Source organism: Canis lupus, chromosome 4 (genome assembly GCF_048164855.1).
Source record: "Canis lupus baileyi chromosome 4, mCanLup2.hap1, whole genome shotgun sequence".
In the NCBI taxonomy this organism is placed as follows: Eukaryota; Metazoa; Chordata; class Mammalia; order Carnivora; family Canidae; genus Canis; species Canis lupus.
In genome coordinates, this window is record NC_132841.1 from 27,099,053 (window position 1) to 27,126,951 (window position 27,899).

Genomic DNA, 27,899 nt, shown 5'->3' on the forward strand with positions numbered 1-27,899 from the left:
ATTTGGTAAGTTTTTGCACATTTTTTTCAAGTATGTTTCCTGCACAATCTCTTTTTTTCCTTATATATGTTATTCTAATGGTACATATGTTAGACCTTTTGATATTGTCCCATAGGTTCTTGAGATTCTGTGCTGTTTTGTTTTGTTTCCATTTTTTTCTGTTTTTCAGCTTGGATCATTTATTTTAATTTATCTTCAAGTTTTCTGCATTTTCCTCCATTATCTCCATTCTGCTGTTGATACCAGCCAGTGAGTGTTTTATTTCACAAAGTGCATTTCCCAGTTCTAAAATTTCTGAATTTTCTACCTTTTCTGTTTTTCTCTTGAGAATGACTTTTCCATTATTCCAGTCGTATTTAACTTTACTTCATGAGGCATGTTTTTAAAAGCTGCTTTGAAGTAGTTATTTGGTAATTCTAGCAACTAGGTCATCTTGAGTTGATATCTACTGATTGTCTTTTCCCTTCATTATTGGACACATTTTCCTATTTCTTTGTATACTTACTAACTTTTGGATTGTATCTTGGACATTTTGAACATTATATTTCTTTGACATTGAGCTATGTTAAAATCCTAAGAACAATGTCGATTTTTCTTGGTTTTAGAAGGGCATCAGCCTCACTACTTTCAGAGCACAGATTCTGCTCTGTCTTGTGTGGGTTCTAATCTCAGATCACTTGCCGAGGCCTTTGCCATCCTCTATGATCCATTTTGTGGACGGACCACTGAGGAGCTAGTATGGAACATGGGTGGTGTTTACATACAATATTTGTTAAGTTCTCAGAGCCTTACTAAAATGCTTTGGATATGTCCTTCATGTGCAGAACTCAGAGGTGAGCCAGAAACTTGGGTTTGTATACAGAATTGGAAGATATCCTTCTCCACTCTCTGCACCTTGGAATTCCCTTTACTCCTTCCAATTCTTAAGGACCCCCTTTCTCACATTTTTAGCTCAGAGATTGAAGGTAGAACTAGGAAGCAGAGATTTAGTTTCCCACATTGCTGCTCTTTCACATGGCTCTGTGATTGGGGCCTGCAGTTGGGAACAGTCACAAGAAAAAAAAGAGAAATAAAACTAGGAACTCACTTGTTGGCTAGTAGCTTCTCCATAATGTACCTGCTTTTGTTTACTTCTTAGGATCATCAAGTATTTTGTGCAGAGTTTTTACTTGTAATCAGTGAGAGAAGTAGGGTATAGTGGGCAAAATGGTCATTCAGTTGAATTGCATTCAGTTGAGCCCCTCTTTTATTAAAGTCTTGTTCTCATTAAATTGTTTTATAGCTTAGAAGTATTATGATATTTTTCCTGGTCCTTGAGATGTTGGGTTCTTTGTCTTTTGCATGATATGTTTCTGTCTTCCCTTTCCTGGTTTTGTTGTTATTACTTTCCAGCAGACCTGCATGTTTGCCATGCTATTTCTTTTCCTTCTGATAATGTTTGAGTGACCCTGAGAATATGCAGTGGATGGCTTCCTCCTCCTCCTCCTTCTTTTTCTTCTTCTTCTTCTTCTTTTAGAGACAGTGAGAAAGTGTGTGTACACATGAGTTTGGGGGAAGGTGGGAGACAGGGAGAGGGAGAGAATCTTAAGCAGGTTCCACACTCAGCTCAGAGTCCAACTTGGGACTCAATCTCATCAACCTGAGATCATGATCTAGCTGTAATCAAGAGTTGGATGCTTAACTGACTGAGCCACCCAGGCAGCCCTGCAATGGACGGCTTCTTAATTATCTTTCCATTTTACCAAAACCAATTTTTTTGTTGTTGTTAAAGTTTTTGTTTTTTTATTTTGCCCTCAGAGATCAGTCTGAGAAGGATTCCATGTTTTATTGCTTGAGAAATGGCTCCGGAGGAGACTAGGTCTGCTGAGGGGTAGTGTGACCTATGTCAGAACTCAGCCTCAATTCTCTTACCTGACATTCTGTGAAATGTCCTCCATTAAGGTTTACGTTTGGAGTTGGATCACTTCTCCAATTCAGCGTGCTGACTTGTAATCCTCACACACCCCTGAGAGTCTGCTCACTTGTTAGACTTATGCATTTCACTTGTTTTTCTTAGTAGTTATTTAATTCATTACTTAGAAAGAGGAGATAAGAATGCTTGTATGAAGTTTGCTTCTCTTTAGACTTGAAAGCATTCATGAGAATGAATAGGATTTTGTGGATTTCCCTGTATAAATAGTGGTGACCAAGAGCGTTGTGTGGAAGTGAGTTGTGTGTGCCTCTGCTGAAGCATCTCTGTCTCTTTCATGAAATTCCAGTTTCTGAATCTTACTGTGTTGACTTATATCCATGGCTTCAGTTTCCCTTTATGTGTTTTGATGTTTTTTACTGGTTTTTAAAAATTTTACTGTGTATATGGGGAGGAGATTCTATAGCACAAATTCATTTAAGAAATTCAAGAATTTTTTTAAAGCATGAATACTAATATGCATAGGCTTGTATGTATGCTAACCATCTATGTAACCTCACTGTTTTCCTCCCGACTTTCCAAATTCTAAGGATTCTTGAAGGCCCAGCTCAAATCCTCCATCCTCTGTGATGGATTTTCTTCAGGGTTCCACCTAGAAATCATTTTGGCTCGTCTGGAATTCAGCAACAATTACTGTGCCTCACATTGGTACCATGTGTAGTAGTAAATGTGATCTTTCCAATGTATGTGCGTTCTTCCCTCATCTAGCCCGAGGGCTCTTTGAATGTGGAGACCTGTGTATTAATTTGTTTCCTCAGGATAGTATCTGAGATGCATAATTAATAAATCATCATGTCCTGTGTTTATCTGTTCTCATGTGGGTTATTCAACTTGAAATAGGTATCTTTTCTTAAACTGTGGAAATGTGCTCCTGAAAGTGAAGTTTTCCTCTGTAGGTTTGGTTCATTACTAAATCTTCCACAGGAAATTCTTTAAAAACACGATGAGATAATGACTGTGAAAGTGCTTTATAAACTACGAAGTGTTCTACACATAGAAGACCGTGATATAATCATCGTCACCTGTACCACTAATGGTCAGCAGGTCGGATTGGGAATGAGCTTTCTTCACTAGCGCTTTGTTCCACTGTCTTATCCTGACCTTGACACTGGCAGCAGTGATCCTCAACAAAATAATGATAGTCAGCGGTGACTCACCATAGACTATTACCTGCCTTTGTTAATAGCATTCAGACATCATATAGGTAATTCTCTGATTTTCTATCCATTGTTTCTGTGATAAAACACTATCTTTTACAGAAATCCCGGCTCTAATTTCACAAAAACTCTATTACGGAGACTCCCCTGGCCTGCCTGCCCCCCACTCCTAAAAATCAGTGCTATGTGTTCTAAGTTTGAACTCACAAACTAATTGAATTTCCCTAGAATATTCTTTTGTTTTTCCTGAAATATTTAAGGAGTGATTTGGTGCTATGGTTATATATGCTCTCAAAAACTATTATGACCAAGTGGAGAGAAGTAGGTATGATGGAACTGGATAGGTTGGAACAAGTTTGGATTTTTTATTTGGATGTGCTTTTGTATGCATTTATTCTGTTTCCTTGTTTTAGCTGTAAGGTCCTTGAGGATAGGAATAATGATTAAAACTGTTCTAGAAAAATGGAGGGCAAAGGAGGGTGTGAGCAATATCAATAGTATTATAAATGGGAGTTTAGTGGTAAGGATTTGATGACCAAATACGGTAACCATAAATTGCAAGAGCATGAACCAAGAGTTTGACCAATTATACCTGGATGACCTTGGATAAGTTACTTAACCTTTGTAGGTCACATCTGTAATTTGGAGAGAATAAGAGTATTTGCCTCCCAGGGTATTGATAATGAATGTAAAGTGTTTACAGCCAGATCTACAACAGAATATGGGCAAAGAATGCTATCTATTACCATCACTTGTTTTCTTCTCATCATTGTTTATTGTTAATAATGAAACTTCCATGAAGCATCTGCAAGATAAATGTAGGACACTTGAAAAGATGCAAAGCTTATATAGCTTCAAGTAAGAATATGAGATTTACTATGCCAGAAGTTAATACAAGCTAAGGATTAAAAAATTAAGTACTTCTTATTGACATTGTTTTAAAAGTGCTACATGTGTTATCTAATTTAATGCTCATAACAACACTATGAGATTGGTACTACTTTAGATCTACTTATAAGCAAGGAAACTGAGACACTGGGAAGTTAAGTAACAAGCCCAAGACCACATAACTAGTAGATGATTGATCCAAGATTTGAAATTGGCCAATTTGTGCATTTAACTCTTATTTAAGGGTGTGTATGTGGTGTAGAGATACTTTCGTCTGTGGGAGATCCAGAGTAGATTATTGGCAATATCGAATGTTTAGGCAATGTCCCCCAGTTAAGATCATTGTCAAGGGGGATATTTTGAAACATGTTCTCTTGTCAGAGAATCTAGAGATAAAGGGAGCCAAGGTGTGAGCCAGGCAAGGGATGCTATAATTTGATTCAAGGCACATGGAATTAACTAGAAAAAAAAAAAAAAAAACAGTGATTCTGGTGTACAATGGATTATGGTCTGGGTTGTACTAGAAAGAATGATGGACAGATATTTAGGACAGCTGGGTATCATTCCTTTTTTGGCTACCTTCTAGTTTGGGGACCTTGGGCAAGCCATTTCCCCTTGGTAGTGGAGGGTTTGATTTCCACAGTAATGGAATGCACAATCATGTCGGGTTACCTCTGTGTAAACTTCCAATTCTGAAACTTTCAAAACTTTTTGCAGTGTTCCCTCTAACATTGGAAATTATCCATTCCATGCATTTAACGTCTATTTTTGGTCTTATTTTGTATTTTGTACAGTGACCATTCATTCATTTAGCCCTATTTATTTAGGGTGTACTAGATGCTCATTGTGTCACTTGTTTTCCTTGATTTAAATTGATCTGGAACAGAAGTATTCTACATCCTGGAATTCTCAGAATTAAAATAAAGCAACTAAAAAAATAAAATAAAGCAGCTAACATAATAGGTCACAATTAGTGTTTTTCATATCGATGATAATGGTGCAGTAGTGTGTTGAATACCACCTAGAATTGAAGGTAGCAAGTAGGAAAAAAAAAATTCCATGAAATCATCCATAAGAACTTTTTTTTAAAAAAGAGAATCTACTTTTTCCCCCTTCTCCTTAAAATATTGGGGAAACTTTGAATATGAGGGAGATGATCCCTGCCTTCAAGAAGCTTATTGACAAAGGCACAAGTAACCATCAAAGACTTGAGGCCCAGTGCTAGGAAGCCTTAACGGCTACTATGTCCAACTCACCACATACACATGGGATCCCCATTACAACATCTCCACCAAGTGGTTGTCTAATGTCTTCTTGAACACTTCAGGGCCTGGGAACTCACTACAGCTCATCCTATCCAGGATAGAATGATTTGCTCTCAAGTTTTGTGTAGGAGCAAATGTATTGTTGGAGAGCAAAGGTCTCTAGGCTATAGAAGAGCCATGTCGATCATTTTAGATGTTAATTTGGTACATGGAAATATTTGGCAAATATCTTAAATAGTCTTTGCAAGAGTGAAGTTATAGAAGTACAAAAGTGAAGGGAATGTTGTAGTAACACCAAATGGTCTAGCTTGACTGTTAAGCAACAATAGGTTGGGAATAGGGAGCAGTGAAAATCTTAGATAGACTGGGGCCGTAATTGGAGGGACCTTGAATGGTCCTTTGCATTGGGTTAGATAATGGGATAGACTATGTCTATAGTCCTATATCCAATGGGTGGCTGGTTGACTAAATCACTGTTAGCAGTCATATCGCATGTGTTCCTCAAATCCATATCCTTTATACCCACCTGGAGAATGACCCACACTCATGGATTTTCTTTAGCTCAGAGTTTGGGTTAGAGCAGGAATTATGAAAGGCCCTCTGCTGGCCTCATTTCCATGTAGATCTGTTTTATATGCATAAAACCCTAAGAGGAAGCTGTGTCAATCTGCTCCACCTGACAGAGCTTTAAATCCTGCTGCTACCTTTACTATGGGACATGTGCTCAGTAGCTTACATCCTCAAAGAGAGAAAGCATCCTGATTTTTTGGGTGGAAGTTGGGGGACAGTGATAAACAGGTCTTTGCTTGTTATTGTCTTTTCCCATGATAAAGAACCCATCACCAGCCTAGGAATTTAATGCAATGGTTTTTCCAAGAGCCATCCACCCCATTGCAGCCCTATCTGAAAATGTAAATACACTTCCTGGGGACAGATTTGCATTTTTTGGTGAAAGAAATTCATATATATGGCAAAGATGCCTCTATAATTATAGAAAGTTTATTTCTGTCCCCAGATGTCAGCAATCAAATTCCACATAAATATATTTTGTGTAAATCTGTCGGCAGCTGGTCTCCATTCAGGTTTCTGGAGATATTAGCCTGTCTTTGAGTTTATGACAAAGTTAAAAATTATTCATTAAACTGACCTGCAGTATATTCAGTAACTGGAAAATTGCCTTGCAGTTCTATTTGGTTTGTAGATGTGATCACAAGTAAATTTTTAACTTAATTAATTGGCCGTTTCTGTTGACAAGAAATTTATGTGGTAATAATTTGCTCGAAATAGATGCCGACTGTAGGAAATGAGATATCCATCATAGGCTTGTGTTCCACCAGCTGCACAGTGGCTATTATGAAAGTATTTCAGCCTGCGCCGACCCCAGTGTTTGTGCAGTCAAGATTATATATACCCACGATCCATAGCCTGCCAGAGAGGCGCTGGTGGAGGTCTATGATAACAAAGACTTTGTGATTTATGGCTTGCTGTGAAAGCAGAGCTTGATGAGATTAAACAATTTCATAGCACAAGTGTTTCTCAAGACCTGATTTGTAGTTGCAAGCTGATGGTAAATCACATTTATATATCTGCAAGCGTGCTCAGCAGAGGACTGCAATTACAGTTTAAGACAGCTACTTTTTATTTAATTTTTATCCTGGTTTTGTCTCTTTTATATCCCCTTCGTCTGCAAACCATTCACCTTCACAAGTCCTTTCCTGGTTAGAAGGCCAAAGATTGGAGTCCATGATGCTCTCCTTGTCTCTGTGCCAGCTTGGGAGAGAGGCCCGGGAGGATTGCGGAACAGCACAGACTGGTTCAAACTGGCTTTGACTGGTGCATGCTCTTTGTTCAATTCTTTGTCCAAAGAGAAGTCTCCCTCCTGTTTTCTGTTGGTGTGCAGCTGATACTTGAACTTCTTCATATATAGATGGAGCAAGAGGGGCCTTCCTTGTGCTGAGATACGGGGCAACTATGACTCTATAATGCTAAAAGGGGGGTGAGCATTAAACTGGTTTAGGAAGCTTGGCTTCATGGTTACAGAATACCGCAGGGGCCTACAGCTGGCTCCCCTTTAATGTGAAATGTGGAATTGTGTTTCCCCTGCAGATCAGGGAAGAATAAACTCTGTCATTAATTTATTTAACCATTTTATTGATTATCTACTGTGGATGCATCTCAGAGCTAAGCATGAGGATCGCAGTCCCTGCTTTTACATTTCTGCCCTCAAACAGTTTGTGATCTACATATGATGCTTACCGATAAAATAACAAACCAGAAATGGCAAGGCATAATGTGAGTCTTAAATGGGTGGTAGATACACTGCTGGAGGTCAGAGGGAAGTGGGGGGAGAGTACTCCCAGCTGGAAAGCAGATAAGGTATATAAAACAAAAGCTGGCAAGACAAGTAGGGAAAGAGCTTTCTGAGAATTCCACTTATCTGCACTGATATAGTCCTCCAAAATATCCAGCCACAGGTTCAAGTCCAGGCCGGGTGGCCTGTGATTTAATAAGTAATAACAACACAGTAATAACTTTCATGGAATGCTCCGTGCATGCCACAGCAAGTGCTTCATAGGTAACATCCTCTCATCATCATCACAAACCTGCGAAGTGAGTACTATTGGGCTCCCTCTTTTGGGAATAGGGAAAGTGAGGGTGAGGTTCATTTGACCATATGTATCGAGGTGTTGAGTTGAACTGTTCTGAAAACTTAAGTGTTTTTCACCCTGGACCCTATGTTCGTAACCACTGGTTTTCACTGCTTTATGGTAGGGAATATGAATAATATTATTTCTTAAATTTATTTATTTGAGAGAGTGAGCATGAGCAGGGGGAGGCCCAGAGGGGGAGGGAGAAGCAAGTTTCCTGCTGAGCAGGGAGCCCGACACGGGGCTCCATCTCAGGACTCCAGGATCATGACCTGAGCCGAAGGCAGACACTTAACTGACTGAGCCACTCAGGTGTCCCAGGAATATGAATATTATTAAGGAGAAAATACCACTGTTATGCTCGCCGGTCATATTCCCAAGAGCTCAGGTTATTTCTATTTCCTTCCAGGTGCCTACAGTTTAAGGTATTATAGTTGATCTCCGTGGTTGGCTGCAAAATGATCATCCAGGTGTGACCATGTCCTTGTCCCCAGAACCTGTGAATGTTACCTTACACAGCAAAAGGGACTTTGCAGATGTGATTCATTTATGGATCTTGTCAGAAGGGGATTACCCTGGATTGTAGGTGTGGGTCTGATGTAACCACAGTGGTCCTTATGAGATGGATGTCAGAGTCAGAGGTGGAAGTGGTGTGATGAGGAAGCAGAGATTGGAGTGAAGCTTTTTGAAGATGGAGGACGGGGACACAGGACAAGGAGACAGCTCGTAGACAAGGCAGCCATGAGAAGCTAAAACAGGCAAAGAACTGGATTGTCTCCTTAAAGTCTCTAGAAGGAACCCACCTTGCTGACAGTTTTACCCGGTAGTAGAACTCAGGTCAGCCTTCTGACCTCCGTAAGTATGAGACAATAAACTCGTGTTGTTAAAGCTACTAAGTGTGGGCTAATTTGTCACAGCAGCCACAGGAGATGAATACAGTCTTGGACAGATTCCAACCAGCTCTATAGAGAATTTAACCCTGACTTTAAGGAGATGTTGAGTTTTCTTTGTTTGTTTGGGGCGTGTCCTTCTTGGTTTCAGTATTCTTCTTCTCTTCTTTGTGTACTACAAGGGCAGTGACCATTTGTTTTATTTACCCGTGAATCCTCAGTGTCTAGCACAGTACCTGGCATGTGGTAGGTACTACAAATACGTATTCAGTGGGTAAAGGAGATGACTTCATGCTATCTCCAGCATACAGGTGTTCAGTCTGTTCAGAATCCAGTTTCTTCCACAGTCCAACCTGCTGATGTCATAGTGATGATGCTCTTTATGCAGTCACAAGGGAAGAATTATTGTGTCTATACTCCGACTGTATCTCTGTGTTAAAGGGAGCAATAGGGACAATCTTGGCTTAAGAATCTTGGGCAGCCTGGGTGGCTCAGCGGTTTAGCACTGTCTTCCACCCAGGGTGTGATCCTGGAGTCCTGGGATTGAGTCCCATGTCTTGCTCCCTGCATGGAACCTGCTTCTCCCTCTGTCTCTCTCTCTGTGTCTCTCATGAATAAATAAAATCTTAAAAAAATTTTTTTTAAAAAGAATCTCAAAAAGTCATTGTGAATCATTAGTTATGCCAAATATATTGAAAACAATAGGTGAACCTTTATCCTGATAGCACAAAGATAGGAAAGTTTAACGAAGAGCATAGAGTCTCTGGGATCTTCTTGCGCTTCCATCCCTGTGTTGGCTTTTGTCTTTTATTTGATAGTTAGGTAGTATTTTCTGCCTGTTTATAATTCCAGGTTTTATGCCTCTGAGAGTCTCTTAGCTGGAGACTTATAGTCATGGTCCTGTCCACTGAGTACAGATGTTAAACTCACCCATGAAGCTCTTTATGAGGGGGTGAGCCAGGCCAGTATCTTTGGCCTGGATTCCAGGGACATGGTTTGAAAATCTCAGGAAGGCTGAGAGCTTCGTTTCTCCCTCTAGGGTACTAGTGTATTAGCCTCCCAATAAAAGTTAATTGAATTTAATTTTATGTTTTAAGTGTGATACATTTTAAAGTTCTCCCCAGTGCTAGAGTCCCTCTTGAAAAGGCAGTAAATTCATATTATTAAACTACCAAATGTAATTCAGCTCAAATAAGCATATTCGGCAATCTTTATTCTGGATATGTGGGACTGACCTTGCATTGAGACTAAATCATTTCATCCCAGACAAAGTCTGTTGGAGTTAATTGTGGAAGCAATGTGGATGTGCAGTAGGTCACCCTAAGCTTTTTATTCTCTTGCTGGCCCTCATTCAAAGAGTTGCCATAGCATACATTTCCTGATACTAGTTCTTCCATCATTTTATAAACATCAATATTTGATACAGTAAGGAAGGTGAAAAAGACGACGAAGACTTCCCTACTGGTGATTTTTTATCAGACACACATCATATCATTTTAAGATCCCTAATTTGTCAATCTGAGCAGTAAAGGGCTGTGTGGGGCAGGAGAAGGCACAGTGGGCTGGAATTTGGATGATTGGATTCTAACTCTCCCCTGATCATTAACCAGCCCAGTGATTTGGGGAATTTCTTGTCTTTGGGCCTCAGTTTTTCCACATTCTTTCCCACATTTTTTAAAGTTTTTTTTTTTTCAATTTATTCATTTGAGAGAGAGTGAACGAGAGAGAGAGCACAAGCAAGGGGTGGGGAAGGGAGGGAGAAGCAGACTCCCCACTGAACAAGGAGCCCAAAATGGGGCTCAATCCCAGGACCCAGAGATCATGACCTGAGCCAAAGGCAGACACTTAACCATCTGAGCCACCCAGGCGTCCCTCCCACAGTTTTTAAATGAGAGCATTGGCAGTAGTTTTCAAACCTCATTGTAATAGACACTAGTGTATTAAGTTTCGTGGCAGCTCTGCTAAGAGACCATAGTAAGGGTGGAATGAGCACAGTGAAGGGTGAGACCAACCAAAGAGCTTCTAGCCTTCAGCCACCCAGTCTTACTCCAAAGTAGCTGCTTCAGCAGTAGGAACCCCCAGCACACAGGTGGATTTAGACTTCATTCCTGTGATTTTAGTTTTGTCTCTCTGATCTCTGTCCAAACTCATCCCTTTTTTCAAGGGTTAGACCAAATTCCATCTTCATAGGAACTCTTGCTCAGCCACTAGATTCTCTGGATTCCACAAAGACTCAGTTCTGAATTCTTTGAGAACCTAGTTAGATGTTCTCCTTATGTAATCCGGTGTACTGTGCCAGGCATTATAGATTCAGTTATCTTAATCTAAGATGTTCAGCAATTTAAGGACAGAGATCCTGCAATTCTTTGGTATCTTCTGAAATGAGGAGCATTTAACAATAACAGTGAAAATATTTATTAAAATAAAATTGTGCCAGCCTGCTCCTGTTAGGAAAGGTAATGCATTCTTAGTAAGCAGAAAATAAAATGTGTTTTGTTTGGTCTGCTTTTTAGCATTGTGTTCGTAAACATTCTCTGGTGACACCATTGTTAATTCATTTCCAAGGAAGGAAAAAGTCCTTGCTAACACTAAAATTCTGCCCTCTGAGCTCTATAATAAGATCAGCAAATAAACAAATCTCCTCTGGAGGAACCCTAGCCACAACTAGGCCTGCCAGTTCTATATGGACTTTAATTCCATTTGAATTTCCTTGTTGTGGTGGAATTAATGGTTTAGGATTAGTTTTGTATTAGAAAAAGGAAAAACACCAGAAAATAAGCTCTGAATCAAGACAGGTTCAAAGAGTTCAACCTCTTGGTGTAATTTCTGGTCCATTCATTTGAGTAGAACTCTTTAGAAATTTTTAAAATTCTATGACCAGATTTGCCACCCTCCCCCAATCAACTCATGTTACTACAACATAAGAAGATACTCTGGCTCTTACCAGGGAAACTCAGTTTTGAATAAAGGTATACTCCCTTGTGTAATAGAAAGACATTCTTGAAAAAAAAATCACTCGAGATGTATAGCGCCATAGTCAATCAGGAAACATGATGATGGGCCATGCTCCATGAAAATCAAATGAAGCCATGTTTTCTGCCCATTAGGCTCTCTTATAATCATAGATTTTTCTCCAACAAGGAGGCACTTATTGACTCAAACATAAAAGATATTTAATAAGATGGACATCCAGCAAGGGTGTGTTCAATTATTGAGAATGAATTATTTACTAATGGTTTGTCCAAGCTAAAGGAACAAGGTATAATGGTGGAAAGACTTACATAACCTCAAGATCATCATGGGATCCTTTCCCACAATGGGGGGAACTCAGTCTCTGTAGAGCAGAAGTGGATGTTTCTGCAGCCCTTCTCAGTAAAGGGGTAATTTGGAGAAAATAAACAAAAGCTGGACATGGACTTTACTAAATTATTTTCCATTCCCAAGCCTTAATATATGCAGACAGAAGACTAGTCAGTCTTTTTGTGATGGCCTTAGCCATACCTGCCAAATCATCAGAGTGGCAGAAGTGGTCTTGGAGAATGTGAGATCACTTTCTTTTATTACTATTTGCAAAGTATTTCTTTTCCTCTTTTTTCAACACCTCCTCTTTAATGTTTGTAATAATGAAAACATGTAAAGGGCTCTGTGGAAATGGAGCATTTGCCTTACTCTTCATGGTGTTATAAGGAGGTAGGTTTCAACTTCTTCCCTAATAGACTGCAGTGTCTTATCTCCTTATTACAGAAGGTATTTGGGTAGATTCAGTCCAGTTTTCAGAAAGTGTTGGACCTGATGTCTTCTAATTCCTTTAATCCACCAAATATCTGGTGGTTATTTTTCAAAAGTGTGCCATGACCGAGGACATGGAATAGGTGAATAATTGTCCTAATGAATGGACCTTTTCTTTTTTTTGAAGATTTTATTTATTTATTCATGAGAGACACAGAAAAAGAGAGAGGCAGAGACACAGGCAGAGGGAGAAGCAGGCTCCAAGCAGGGAGCCTGACACGGGACTCGATCCCGGGACTCCAGGATCATGCCCTGGGCCTGGGCTGAAGGCAGGCGCCAAACCACTGAGTCACCCAGACTGCGCATGAATGGACCTTTAATTGCATTCATTAACATAGTCCTTTTGGAGAATCTGATGGGTTCACATTATTGATCTCATGTTTTGGGTTTTGAATACTCTTTGAGAACAATTATTCTAAAGAACAGGATAATCTAGAAAGGAATGGGGGAAATTTCACTGATTCATTCTGAGAGAAGAATTTTGAAGAATTTTGAATTTACACCGGGTTTTCTGATGCCTTGTCATTTTCACTTTTCTCAGCTTAATAAGATTTAAAAAATTCTTAGGACAATATTAAACTGTATCCATTGTTAATAATATGCCTAGGTCCATATCCACATACATCTACCCCACCTACTTGGCAGAAGGAGTTACCAATGAACATAGCAGAAGCACATATATAACTATAGGGTGTCCTGAATTACTTCTAAGCTTGATGATTACCTGTTACAATCTTGTTAATGGGTCTAATCCTTCATGTGAGTCAGCTAGTATAGATTTCCAAAATACTTAAATCCTAAGAGGAATTCATTCCCTTGGTTAAGACTTGATTGAAAGGCATGGGTTTGCAAGCAAGACTAAAATATTTATATTATTGATTTTATGACGATTTCATAAGTAATTGTAAAATTTTTATTTCCTTGCCTTCTGCATGAAATGATCATATAGTGGTTGGTGGATTTTCCTTCTTTATAGCAAGCTGCCACACCCTAAAAAGGGGGAGCTATATCTTCAAGGAGGAGACATGCTTTGCACATTTAGTATGTAGAGCAAATACAGAGATGAGTTGACTTTGAGAGGTAGCTGTGGGTATGTGCAACATGGTCATAGTCATGAGCTACTTTTCTAGTTTTAGATATAAGGTAATATTGAACTTTAATTGTAACCTTTCATTTAGCTCAAAGAAGAGCAGGTGCCATGACAGTTTAGGTGATGGTTTCAGAATTATGGATTTTGGGGTTACTTTCTTTTATATTCTACCCTGATCCTCTAAATATGAAACAAGGATTTATTTTTTTGCTCAAAATGCATCAAATGAGTGTTCTTGTAAAATGAACCAAAAGTCTGTCTCTGCCTCAGGAAGGATGTGGCCTTCACAGATTCTACTTGGTTATCTGCTTTTTCTACCTTCCTACCTCCCTGTCTTTTGCTTTTCGGTCTCAAAGTAAATAACACATGCACTTTATCTTTAACTTCAGGTAATCAGAGTCACAGTCATCTGGGATATTGTGATGAACAATGTACATTTTATACACATGGTGTCATAATAATTTAAAATGTCATCTTAATCTATTTATGATCTTCTAATGACTGAAATGTTTTACAATTGTGGGGGATATTTTATAACTGAAGTTTTAATGGCTGAATCACTAACACCTGGCTGTCTGGAATGCTTTTTCTTTCTCCCAGTTAGGCATTTAAATGCATTTCTGGAAGGCCCAAGGGGTGGGATGTGACATATAAGCTCTTAAAAGGAGGAAAATTAGTTCTTGATACCTTAATGATCAGTCAGGTGAACGTTTGCATACTTAGCATTAATGCTCTTAAGTGGAATAGCTTGATTAAGACCCTTGGTAGGTATTTTTTTTTATTTAAACATCCTTCTATATGAGATTACAGAGAGAAATGCTGCTATTGTGCCCATCCCTTAAAAAAAAAAATCTTAGTTTCCCACAAGGAAGAGTCTCATTTTATTTCTCTATTTCTATTTATTTTACCACCTTTCTACTTCTCTATCTTTGGTTTCTAAGATGTACAAGTTACCTTTTTATTAGGAGTTTATTATATACTCTTGTTTTACTGGGCCTAAGGTATATATTCAGATACATACCTGCCTGTATATAGGTTCTTGCCTGTGAATGAGCATACAATTGTGTAAAGAAGACAGAAGTACACACATGAGAATGTCAGTGAACCATACAAGCCAATGTGTAATGAAGCCCATAGCAGGCCCCCAGTAGATGTTTACTAATGACGATAGTGGCACTAAATTATCTGGCACAGGCCAGGAGAGGTCAACACAAGGTTGCCCAGCAGCCTGCATTAAACAGTCACAGAGATAAGGTTGCATTTTAGTTTCTCTTGTTTGTACAACACATATACAGCCCTCAAGTGCAGTGTCCCACTTAATTTTCATAGCAATCACTGAAGGGGCTAAGGGGGATATTTATAACCATTGTTTTGCTAAGGAGAAAAAGAGGGCTCAGAACCCTAAGATGACTTGCTTCACCAAGTTTGCAAGGCTGGAGAGGTGGGAGGGCAGAGCCTGGAACCCAGATTTTCAAGATCCTATCTGCTTTTTTCCCCCATAATGCTTCCAGTCCCAGGGGTCTTGGCAGAGTGGCTTCAGGTCAAATTGTTGCCTTATAATGGGTCATTTGCTTGAAATGTAGCTGGATGTGCAGTGTCCTTGTTCATGTTGTAGCTGGGAATGTAATGGCAAATCTGTTTGTTTTCAATGAAGATTGAGTAGACTGATGAAGTAATGATAGGCTCTACTTCCATTTTTATCAACTAATGGCATTCCTGGTGACAAGTGCCCATGATGTTACTTTATGACTCCTAATGCATGCACTTTTGTTGTTCCTTACTGTAGGTTAGATTCGGCTGATGCTTCTCACACATTCTGGCTTTGACTGACATCAGAAAGCCCTGTGTGACAATCGACTTGTGGATTCATCATTGCACAGTTAATATAGACAAGTTCCATAGTCTCTGTCCCAACACAGTATCATGCTGGCCCAGATTTTGCTAAACATGGTTAGGCTGCCTCATCAAACAAAAGTCCACTCTAAAATGTTGGAAATAAAAAATCTGCTGTGCTTGCAGATTTGCAAAAGGAAAACAGGTTGTGTTTTTATCACTGTGTATCCTTTTTTTAAAGATTTATTTATTTACTGGGGGGGGGAAGGGCAGAGGGAAAGAGAAAGAGTGAATTGTCAAGCAGACTCCCCACTGAGCACAGAGCTCCTCCTGGAGCTTGATCTCAGTACCCTGAGATCATGACCTCAGTCAAAATAAAGAGTTAGATGCTTAACTGACCGAGCCACCCAGGTGCCTCTATCACCACGTATTTTGAGGTGAATATTTTCATATGTCTCTAGCCCCGAGTCTTTTAAAAGAGCAAAACGCTCACCTGCTGTTGCTTGTGGGATTGGTAAGTTGACCAATAAAGGTAGTTTTGTTGAAACACTTACAAAAAAGGTGAAGAATTATATAAATCGGGTCTCATGTTTTGTATTGATGTCATTTCAGACTCTTACTCATAAGTTTCTCCTTTGTGGTGTCATATAGGTGATTATAAGTGATTTGGCATATAATTTAGCTTTTATAAGACTCCTTAAATTCACCACGTATGTGGTTTGGTTCAGGTTCAAGTGTGAGGGTGATAACTATTAGGGTAAGATGTCTTTGTAATTAATCAAATCAATGATCCAATGGCCATAAGTGACAGGGTCACCTATGATTTTTGCAAACATTGTTAAGTTCCCATGTTATTATATCTCTTAGATATAGGATTCCAACTGGGGTGTGGAAAATGTTGAAGTGACCATCTATCCCTCACATTTATCTCTGAGTTAGAACCTGGACCCTTTAATCTATATGCTGTCTGCTTTGTGTAACATCATAGTATTTGGCCTCATGTCGCTCATTTATAATTAAGCAGCTAACACTCATGCTCTGTTTTATTGGTCATGGCAGCCATTCTTCCGCCAGAGTGCTACGCTTGGGGGTCATTCTGGATCTTGTTCTTAATAATACCTTTTTGAACTTCTACAGTAAATACCACCTCAGTAGTAGGAGAGTGATAAGCATGGGCATTTTGGTGTTACTTTTGTGTAGAAGTTTGCTCATAAATCCCTGTAGCAATCTCTTTGGGAAAAACTCATTTTCTAATTTTAGTATTAGGTTTTTGGGCCAGTGACCAAGGTGAAAACATGAAAAACACAGAAAACTGTTTCTTTGTGTATAGGTTGCTTTCGTGTTCATCTTTCCAAGAGAGATAGGCTATTTTGGAAAGTCCTCAGTTTGTCTTTTTAAATTTCTTGATTAAGTTGAGAGAGTTCACGCTAGAAATTCTTCAGTTTGCTAATTGCTCCTGACCTTGTACATACAGCTCTCAGAGGGAGAAAAGGTAGCATTGCTCATCTAAGTATTTATCTTTAAACTAGTGAAGTCACCCCTTGGTATCTATCTTCACCCTTCCCAAAGAATTTGTGACATGCCTTATCTCCTTTCCTAAACCTTAGGCTTTATCCTTGTATCTTAGCTTCAGACTTGAATTTGTCCTTGTCCCTGTCCTGGTAAACATTTTTATCAATAATTTGTAAGGTGATAGAAAGGGGCTTTGCTTATTAACTTTTAAAATACATTAGGGAGGTCAAGACATACCAGGAGCTTTAGATCATAGTTCGAAGTGTTCTCAACAAGCTAAGACACTGCCTTACACCTACCAGAAAAATTTAATAGAATTGTAAATTTGAAGTTTAGCTTTATATTTAAAAAATCAATTATAGAAGTATGTGCTTGAGTGGTCTTGGCTGGCAGTGTTTCACATCAAAAGCCTTGGAATATTTTATATGTGATGTGATTTGATGTGCATCACCATTGGAGATAGCTTAGAAAAGTATTACCAAATTGGGTATAATGTCTTCTTGAGATTTGCACAGTGCACACATCATCCAGAGGACTACGTTTGGTGCAGGGTTTCATGTTTTAAGAAAAACAGGAAAACTAATGGAGAGGGACCAGGCTGTTGAGTGTTATGTAAATACTTGGCCTAGAATAGACAAGATGAAGGTGACGGCATCTTCTTTCCAACAGTTGAAGCAGCATCATAAGTTTTCTCTGAGGACAGATGTAGGGCCTGTGGGATAATGGTACAGGGAGGGACATTGTCCCATTTCCATTGTCACAATGGAAAAAGGACATTTTATTAAGAGATCTTATGATACAGAACAATGTACTGCTTTGCTCAGAAGTGAATGCCGACTGCACTGGAAGAGCTGGAGGACCATTTTAGCAAGGTGGGGTCAAAGAGACCTCTGCGACCTTGTGGGAAACTGGACAGGTCAACCTTTCAGGGGGCAAGGAGGCTTCTGACTCAAGTTCCTCATTGTGCTGAGGGTGACAAGTTTTGCCCATGTATTTCCAATCATCTCCTTGTTTGTATTCAAGTTGTCACACAGACTTCCTTTTTTGAGAAATCCCATGGTCACTAACTTGAGCACCAAGCAAAGTTCAGTTTGGGTTTCTAAGAGTTGAGCTTTCTCCCACTTCTCTGTCCCTGGGCATGACCTCTGCTCTCCTTTCACAGCAGTGGGATAGCTTTGCACTGGTCAGCTCCAGTTCTTCCATTGCCCCCCTAAAGCTGTTATAATCAAGATGCTGAAAGGACTAGGGTTGCCCTTGTTCCCTCTCACCCTGCTTCCTTTGCTTCAGCTGTCTATGCCCCACCTCCCTGTTATTCTCAGTCCCCACCTTCAGATGCTCTCTTCACCCTTAATCTTCCTGCACTTGACTTTCAAAGCAAAGTACAGTCCTATCTCCTTCCTAACCTCCTCTCTGAAGCTTCACTCATCACTTTTCTTTAGGACTCTATGCATCTTCTGAATTGTACTATAGAGTGTTTGCTTAACTGTTCTAAGTTTTTCATGGCTCTTAATTTTATCTCCCTATCTCCACAGTATTCAACTTGGGATTAGGGACTTTGCCTTACTTGGTACTCAATGAATACTTGTTAGTGACTTACTGATTGGATTTCGTCTGTGACCACAAAATAGAAACAACTGGCTAAAAAAGATTGTACTTGACTCTCACCTCGTTAACCCAAGGTTGAAACCAGTTTATTTAAGTGCCAAAAGTGTAAGGCATCACAGAAATTCATATGAGCATGTTGAACAAGCTAGCTTACTTATTATTAAGACATCCTTCTAAACCCTACCACCCCCTTGTCATCTCTGCATGAGGCTTAGCTGGCACACTGGTGGAAGTCCCTAGAAGACTGTGCAGCAAAATCAGTAGTCAGTTCTGGTTCTACTCTTGCAGATTTCTTCAGAAGGTCAAGGGATGCCTTTCTGAGTCTCTGGTTTTCCTTTGCTGCAAAGTGTTTTGTCAAATTGGTCTCCAGTTTAGAGATATTCAAGGGGTTAACTTTGACTCCTTCACTAAACCCAACTGTTTAATGTTTTTAATGGCGTAATGTGTTAATAGCCATACAGCTGTTGTTTCTCAGCCTCTTCCCTTATTGAGTTAAGCACCATTTAGTAGGCTGAGTTCAAATTGTAAACAAATTATTTTTGCATATGGATCAATGGAAATTTAATAAAGTTTATTAAAACTGTATATTGGACCAAGGAGTGCTGTTTTCTCTCATGGATATAAACCAACCTTATTAGGCTGACCTGTATTAACTGAATCACAGGGAAGAAAATATTTCTGGTCATTTAAAGATTATTTTGGTTCAACAGATGGTGGCTAGCATCAGAGTGCAGGTTTTCTTATTAATTCATTTACATATGCATACATGAATGATAGCTAGACACCATTTACCCAATATGCTTATTTCCAGTGCCTACTATAGTCACTGGCACATAGTAGGAACTCCAGGAGAGTTGTCAGAGGAGGGGTGGCAGTCTCAGGTGCAAAGGAATGGAGTGATGTGCTGAGAGCCCAGCAGCTGGTGAGGGGCAACCTACTGATGAGCCCAGGGCTCTCCGCTTTCAGCCCAGAGCTCTTATCACTCCAGTGAACTGCCCTCCATTGATTCATAGCCTGTGAAATGTCTTCAGTGTTCCACAGATACCTCCTGCCTGTTCTCATGGCAATCTCAGTTTATGTTGCAATAAATGTTATCTTAATCTCAACCGATTGACGAGTTCTTAAAATAACAGCATTACTGAGGTTCCCGCTCAGATTGTAAATCACAAATATTCTGTTCTTTGGAAACCATTTGGGGTGGTTAGCCCGTATTTCAGACATAGCTCTGGCGGCCCGGTTGCATTTGGAGGAATCTGAAGGGCCTCTTAAAAGAAGGAGTTAAATGTTGGTTCTTAGCTAACTCAGAGCGGGATGCAGGAAATTTGTGGCAGGAGTCCTAGGCTCCAGGACATGAATACTCATCTGTAGATTTGCAGTTGAAGCAGCAGAGAACAAAGAGGAGCCTGCTCTTTTGGCCTCGAGTGACAGCAGTTGAGAGGAGACCCTTGTGGAAGGTAGAACAGGCATGGAAATGATGGTTCCACCTTCTTGTGTCAGATTCACTGGCAAGTAGGAAGCGGTTCTGTCTGGCTCTGACTAGAATCTTTCTTTCTGTCTGGGGCCTGTTGTTTCTGTCATTCTTCCTGGAAAGGAGAATCCTAACTATGGGCAGCTGGTTAGGACTGGAGCCTTGGTGACTCCTGAAAGTTATAACAAATGGAAGTCATTATCACCATTGCCCCCCCTTTACCTTTGTGCTACTTGAGGCAGAAAATGATTTTTCCCCCCGGTTTGTTTTGGAGTCTTTCATCCAGAGAGAAAGGGATTAGCCTATGGCTACAATAGTGCTTTCAGGGCCTTTTGGCGTGCTGCAAATGTTTACTTATCCAGGTACAAATAGGTAAAAGCACATAGTTAAAGATCCCAGCTGCAAGGTCATTTACCTTTTTAAAATTCAGCCGCATGTGCCGACTGAAGTCGAGGGCTTGCTGGTATGAGCCATTAACTGCCTGTTGTACGTAACCTCTTCTTGTCTTACACACAGCTGCGTGCGAGTCGCTGGTGCCTGCAGCCAGCCCACCATGCATGCCTTGCGAGCAACAAAAGCAGTTTAACTTGTGATCGCTGATCATATGATCCACTTACAGGGTGCAGGCTCAGTCAAGTAGAACTGGTAAATCATTAAAAATGCGCCTCGGCACTCTGCCTGCTGAGTAAAACATCATGCTAACATCTCTTCCCCCACCCCCAACCAGTTAGCAGCATCGGGAAGGAGCTGGTACCAGCTGTGTGCTGGAGAAATCTCCTGTCGCTTTAGCCTAACATGGTGGGAGATTGTCAACTATTCCAAGCAGCACGGGAGAGGAAGACAGAAATAATCTGAAATGGCAGCCATCCTCTCCCCTTGTCCTTTGCTTATTAACTCAACCTGTGTTAAGTGTTTTCTGTGTGTCAGGCCCAGTACTGGTGCCTAAATTACAGAAATGAGAAAATAAATGGAGTCTGACTCAGAGACTCTCACAGTCTGCCAAGAACTCAATTCACCACCACCAAGTATTTTAACACAGGCATCAACCAAGTGCCATGCAACCCTTGGAGGCCCAAGGAAGCCAAAGAGGAGATGATGCTTAAATTGGATCTTGAAGGATGAAACAAATGTCATCAAGGACACATCTGGGAGAGGAAGCAACTTGAGCTGTGCCTGAAAGCCTTACTTTCTAGGATTCTTTCCTTTTTTACTCATTTTCTCACAGGCTTTAACAAATTGTTCTATGATGGAGGGTCCAACGAGTCATCTCTTCTTATTGCCATTTCATTGCTATCTAGTTGCTTTTGGCATCAGCTTATCCAACTACACCATAAACCCTCTGGGAAGGGACCCTATGTCCATAGTATACTTGGTTTTTCTATCGCTGCAAAAATGTGGAGGGTGCACAACTGATTGCAGCCTTCCTTTTGTTTTCTAATCAATGAGTTAAGAGCCAAATCCAAATTGCCATAGAGTTAGGCAGTAGGACTTAGAATGTTCCAGATAGATGTTCTTCCTATATATACAGCAGAACATCTGCTGTTGAAGGAGAGGGGAGGGAAGAGCCTTTTATGAGCATGTGTACCATATGTGTCACATACATTATGTGTGTCCATATGTTCTGAGGTATTTGGGTCTCTCAGGAGTCTTGCAGTTTACATGGCTGATACAACCTTAAAAAATCACTTGGACCTCAAGAGGCCCTAGAGAATAGATTTAATAATGTATTCATTCCTGTACTATATACCATGTTAGTTCATCTAGGTACTCCCATCTATCACATCTTATAAGTAATCAAGTAATCGTAGCCCTTAAATGCCTTCTGTTTGTCTCTCAAAGAGTTTTATCTAGAAGACCCTTGTACTACAGCTAAACATTGGGAAGAAGATATATGTGGGATCTGAACTCCTTTTTCTTGCTTGGTGTGCTTGTACAACGGTCAGTTATAACATCTTTGAACTATCCCTTCCTCTGGTGGGAACCATCCCTGTAGACAGTCACTTCCTGAGAATAGCTTCCCAATTCCTCTCATCAGGACTGTTGTCTGGAGGCCAAGATGAGATGGAGAGTTGGAATAATTCCTCTAATCTTTCTGCAACCTGGTATTCCTTATTCTAAAGCACTAGTAAGAGCTACCCTTTGGCTGGTTGTGGGGATGAACAAGCTCATTCTATAGAAAGACATCTAGCTCCATAGTACAAAGAAATAGAGCCCTGGGACTCAAGCTTTGTAGGATTAGGAGTCAGATAAAATGGGTCAATTTACTCAGCTTTCTGCTTTACATCTATATAAAGGAAATTATACTCCTCATCTCTACTCACTCCCAACTCAATCCTCAAAGAAATCCATTCAAAAACCAGGAGGAGGGATCATAGCATATTAGGTATGAAACATCTATTAAAATCTCTTCCTCATACAGAGGCAGTTATTTAGTTGCAGAATTGAGAACAAATGAAACAAACAAGTGTGATCATGAGAAATTGAATGTATGACCATTTTTGATTGGTGGTATTTAAAGACTTGTATATTTTTAACATTAAAAAATGGGTTATAAGATCTGTGATCATCATATGTGGGGTACCACCTATAGAGGCAGAGCCTTGTTTTATTTTGAAATCTAGAAAAGTCATATAGCTACTTGTATAGGGTTGATGGCGTAGAATTTTAACTCACGCTGTTGTTACAAAGGAACAGGGCAAGAGCTCTTCACTGAGAAGGCATTTTAAAATCAGGATATTATATTATCATTGATCTTGGCAGGCAAGCAGGCAGGAGAGCTGTGTTCTACCATGGGCGAGTCATCAGTTCTTGGGAAAGGCACTTTGCTTCTTCCAGTCTTTGTTTTCTCATCTGTCGAGTAGTGATGTTAATACCTTTAGAAATGCTGTTTCAGGTTCTCTGCCTTTCTCCTAGAACTGACGAAATCTCTTCCATCCCTCAGCCCTTAGGTGATTTTGTTTGGAGCATTTGTGTTTTCTGCTCCTGCTAGTGCAGTTGCTGACTTACCTTTTATAAGTAAAGGTAACTCCTCTGGATATGGTGCAAGGTAAGTAAGGTCCTTGAGTCAGGCTGACTTGGGACTATGACATCAGAATGGAATTCCTTGATTAGAATCAGGCAACCGGTTTCCTCAGTGAGACCATTGCAAGTCTAATCATTGACACCACAGAATTGTTTTGGGAATTGAATAAAATGGCCCATGTCGGTGTGCCAAGTACATACTAGATGCTCAGTAAACCCTGACTGCTTTTCTCCTGTCCCTCTGTACATAGTGGCAACTTAATACCTGTTTCTGGACCAAATTAAAATTTGAAGATGAGGAGGAAATCCATGCCTCTCCATGCGCCTGCCCCCCCCCCCAACTTCTTGATTAAGGTGTTCAAGAGAAAGATGACCTTGTGCTCAGTTATGCTTTTCCCCTTCCTGTTCACTTCCTCTCCTCCCTCCACCCTCAGAGTTATATTGATATAAAACTACAATTTCACATGTTGATATGAAGTATTATTGAGGTTTGCAGAAGACATAATGCAAATTTTATTAAGTTGCCATTATCCTTGTCAATGAAATTAGTGCATTTTTCTCATCGGCATCTTCTGCAATTATGAACAACAAGGAAATAACTCATGCTGTTATATGAAACAGCTTATAAATTTTTACATACATGTGAAAGGAATCGCTTGAAATCCAAAGCTGCCAAGAGGAATAATTAGGAGCCACAGAACAGATCTCGGTAATGTGACAGCAGCTTCTAAAACATCCCACAGGACAGAGAAGCGCAAGCTGGCTTGACCTATATCTTTAATAATACAGACCATTGCCCTTGGATTGAATCTAAAGGGTAGGACCAAGTGCTTGCTTCATCATGTTTTAGGAAAAATTGCCAAAGTTTATTTATGAATTCTCCACACAATGCCCTCTTGCTTTGATTATGAACCAACAGAGCTTTCTAAGTAGAAACCCAGTATGCAAAAATTAAAAGCAACAGAACAACCAATAAGAACAAACAAAACAAAACCGCCACAGAACATCATTTCTTATATTCCGTCAAGCTTGGCAAAAAGTATTATGTAAGACCCAATGTAGAAAAATGGCTATGTTAACAGTAGAAATAACCTTTTGTTTAATTAGAAAATAGGAGCTATATGGGACAATAAAAATTGTTACTGCTGCCCTTCGTCACTGTTTCATAAATATGATCGTGCTGGAGATAATGGTAAGTGTTATTTATTTGTGCAATATCACAGACTTGGTAATTGTTCATGGTGTTGATAGTTATCCTGCGTGGAGATCATAGTAGCTACGGAATTTGTTTCCTTTGATCCAAGGAAGGAAAATAGCGAGTGTTTACTTAAAATGCCCCTGGCTTTCCTAGGCCAGGATAATGGATCCACATATTTTTAGCCTCTCTGTTGCAAAGGCCAAAGCTCTCTGGCAGTGTCTGGTGCATATTGAGAACTGGTGGGTTATTTTGAACTGGCTCTTTTTTTTTTTTCTTTTTTTCTTTGTTCCTCTTTTTCTTTTTTTTCCAGAATGTTTCTCAGGTCCTCATTGGACATACCTCTTGGCAATGCCATTTCATCTTCACTTCCTATTTCCCAGAAGAACTAAATTTAGTAGCCTTGCTGGAGGGAAGACATGGGGCAAAGTTTCCCACCTGAGGATGTGTTCATGGGAAGAGGAAAATCTCCCTGTTGCTCCCTCTTGAGAACCAGCATATGGGATGAAAATCAGACTGAATTTCACAGCATCTGTTTCAGTATCTTCCCGGGGGGTGATGGGGAGGAAAGGCTGAAGGCGTTGGCCAGATTTCAGGGTCAGTTCCATTTTGTGTTTTACTATGAAAACTCGATTTGTGAGTCTGTATGAGGATGTGGGGTCATCTGGCTAGATTTATTTCATTGTACGTGGCAGTTCACACTTGCTTTCTTTCGGGGAGTTTCTGTTTTCTTTCTTGTCGTGTTTGTGGGTGTAGACGCTCCATTTCCTGCCTTTTAGAAAAAAAATGTTTGTGGTTTGTAATGTTGGGTGATTTATTATGATGATGACTTAAGGATTTTTCACTCTTGACTTTCGTGAATCTGAGATATTTCCTCACACCCCTGAGCTAGCATTAGGCTCTTCTCAGAACCGAGAAACCCATGGCAATGAGATATGGCACAAATTTGTATAGAAGTGTTTTTGTGCGATCACCTATTTCTTTGAGTCCTAAATAACCCTTTTACAGAAGGTTTCTACATACTACCTTTATAAAAATATAGACAGCGTGTCAAAAGGAAAACACCACACAACAAAACCCCTTTCCTTCACGCAATTCATTTTAAGCTTCAAAATCCCCGAAAATCCCCAATCTCCTCTTGCAGTCTGGTTCCCAGTCTCTAACTTTCCTCATCTCCCCTGAAAGAAAGAAAAAAAGCATTTCTTCCAGGGACTGATAAGTTGTAGGCCGATGCTTAGCAACAGCATTCCTGTGCTTTAAGTAGCTGCAAGCCCCTCGCTGAACTCTTTGATGTGACTGTCAGGGCAGATTTATTTTGTTTTAGCACATTGTCTACTTGTCCAGATGTATCAGGAGATAAAAAGGAGTCATGTTTACACTCCTCCCTTTTTTTTTTTTTTTTTTGGAGATGTAATTAAATCGTGTTTTTGATGAGTCTTGGGGAGCTCCAGTTGAAGAAAACAGGAATTGGCTGAAGTAAAGGGAAAAAGGAAAACTCACTTGGCAGAATGAGCACCTGATTTGGTCAGAAAATAAGGCATAAGTACCAGCTGGCTTGGTGCTGTGAAGCTGGAGGTTTTGATCTGATTCTTTTTTCCCACTTCTAGGGAAGTTCAACCAAGAGGAAGGGAGGCATCCCTCCAGCGCTCACTTCCCATAGTCCCATCTCTAAAACCTTTTAGTTTGGAGTCACTGACTCTCTTCCTTCCTTCTTACTGTACACACACACACACACACACACACACTCTCTCTCTCTCTCTCTCTCCTTGCTTCCTTCCTTCTCTCCTTCCCCTTCTTCCTTTCTGCCGGCCTTCTCTGTCTCTATCTCTCTGTCACTTACTGGGCCGTAAGCCTGCAGTAAATAGTTGTTAATCCAAAGCTAATAAAATTGTTGAACAACCGAGGTCTTGAATAAATAAGTCTCCTTAGAGCTGGGTGAGTTGAATTCCCTCAGAGTGGGATTGCCACTCCTCCTTTTTTTTTGATGATCAGTTTTTTTAACGTTCACATCGAGTAACACCATTCTGAGTTCTATTAATGACCTGTGGTGAGCAGTGACAAGCAGAAATCCAACATTTAGTACTGCTGAGGACCTGCCAGGCAGCGGCTTTAATCTGCAGCATGGAGGCACTTCATTTGCATCCTAAATAGGTTACACGAGAGCACCCCCTTCTGCCCACAAAGCCCTGTGACAAGACGGCTGCACTGCAGCGCAGTTTCCTCTTCTCCTGACAGCCCAGGGGGACCCCTGGGCAGCTTGCTCGGCCTTCCCAGCCCTTCCCCTCAGGCCCTGGAGGGACAGAACAATCGAAATCTGGATGCTCACCCGCAAGCTTGGGGTCAAGCTGCGTCTTTCTGGGATTAAATTTTTTATTACTCATTTATTGGGGAAAAGGGGGGAGAAAACATGAATTGAGAAAGACGAGCATAACAAAAGGGAAGCTGAGCAAAGCTGGAGCTATCTCGGACGCCCAGGGCCTGGCTCCATCCTGCTCAACCTCAAATCCCAGGCTGACGCTGCTTCAGGGCCTCTTGTAGATGGTGGGCTTGTGTTTTGTATTTCCCATTCGTAGACCAGCCTGAAGTATAGGAAGGAGGGTTTCCTTTGTTTGTGCTGAACTGCCTTTGGATGGCTCCTCTTGGCATTCAGTGTTCCTTGCAACTTAAAGCCCTTTTACATACGGGGACCAGGCTGAGGTTGAAATGAGCATGTGTGTAGGCAGCTCCCGGCAACAGAGAAGGGGCTGTGGGTGCCACGTTTTCTGCATTGAGGAGCTCTGTTTAGGGGGATGAAGACCACCTCAGAGGGGATACAGTAGGCGACTTAGTCTGGGAAGATGTGTGCTTATCATTACCTTCAACTCTTGGGGCTGAGGAATGCTGGTGGTTCAGTGTGTTACATTAATTTATTTCACCATTTGACAAGTATTTATTGAGAAGCTACTATGAGCCAGACTTTTAGGAAGTGTGGAACACTGCCCTCAAGGAGTGAAGGGTCTAGTAGAAGGGGAATCACTCAAATGCACTCCTAAGATATAATCACACACTACGCTATGTCCCCAAAATAAATTACATGGTTCTTGGAAGTATGTATATAAGTAATGCCAGGGATATCGTTCTGAGATAGAAAACATGAGTTGATCTTTGAAAGGTAAGAGGTTAACCAGGCCAAAAATGTTGGGGGCGGAAGTTAAGAAGAAAAACTGGGCCGTGCAGAGATCTTGGCCTGATGGGGTCTAACAGGCCCAAAGAGCATGGAAAAGGCCATATGCTGGCTCCGAGGTGAGGGCATGAAGATGAGAGCTGGGCTGGAAGACCGAACAAGGGCCAGGGCAAAGGACCTGCTACAGATGGTGCCTTTGACTTATCCCAGAACCAGGCAAATCATTACATGGTTTTTAAACAGAGGGAAGCATGATCGCATTCTATTTTTAAAAAGAAGGTCTAAAGATGGTCACTAAAAACAAAACAAAAAAAAATAATAAATAAATAAATAAATAAATAAATAAATAAATAAATAAATAAATAAAGATGGTCACTTTGGGTAGGACTTTGCCAGGAATTGAGCC

At 40.4% G+C, this 27,899-nt stretch overlaps 1 protein-coding gene and 1 long non-coding RNA gene across 9 annotated transcripts in view; one reads left to right on the top strand and one right to left on the bottom strand.

Annotated features, from left to right (window-relative positions):
- Positions 1 to 27,899, top strand: part of LRMDA (leucine rich melanocyte differentiation associated) — a 1,020,248-nt gene that overhangs the window by 767,906 nt on the left and 224,443 nt on the right. The gene's annotated exons all lie outside the window — the stretch shown is intronic.
- LOC140632060 (uncharacterized) lies at positions 15,719 to 23,195 on the bottom strand. Its single transcript, XR_012029572.1, has 3 exons — positions 23,121 to 23,195; positions 20,530 to 20,675; positions 15,719 to 17,753 (listed from the first exon to the last, which is right to left on the bottom strand). It is a non-coding gene; the product is annotated as an uncharacterized lncRNA (long non-coding RNA).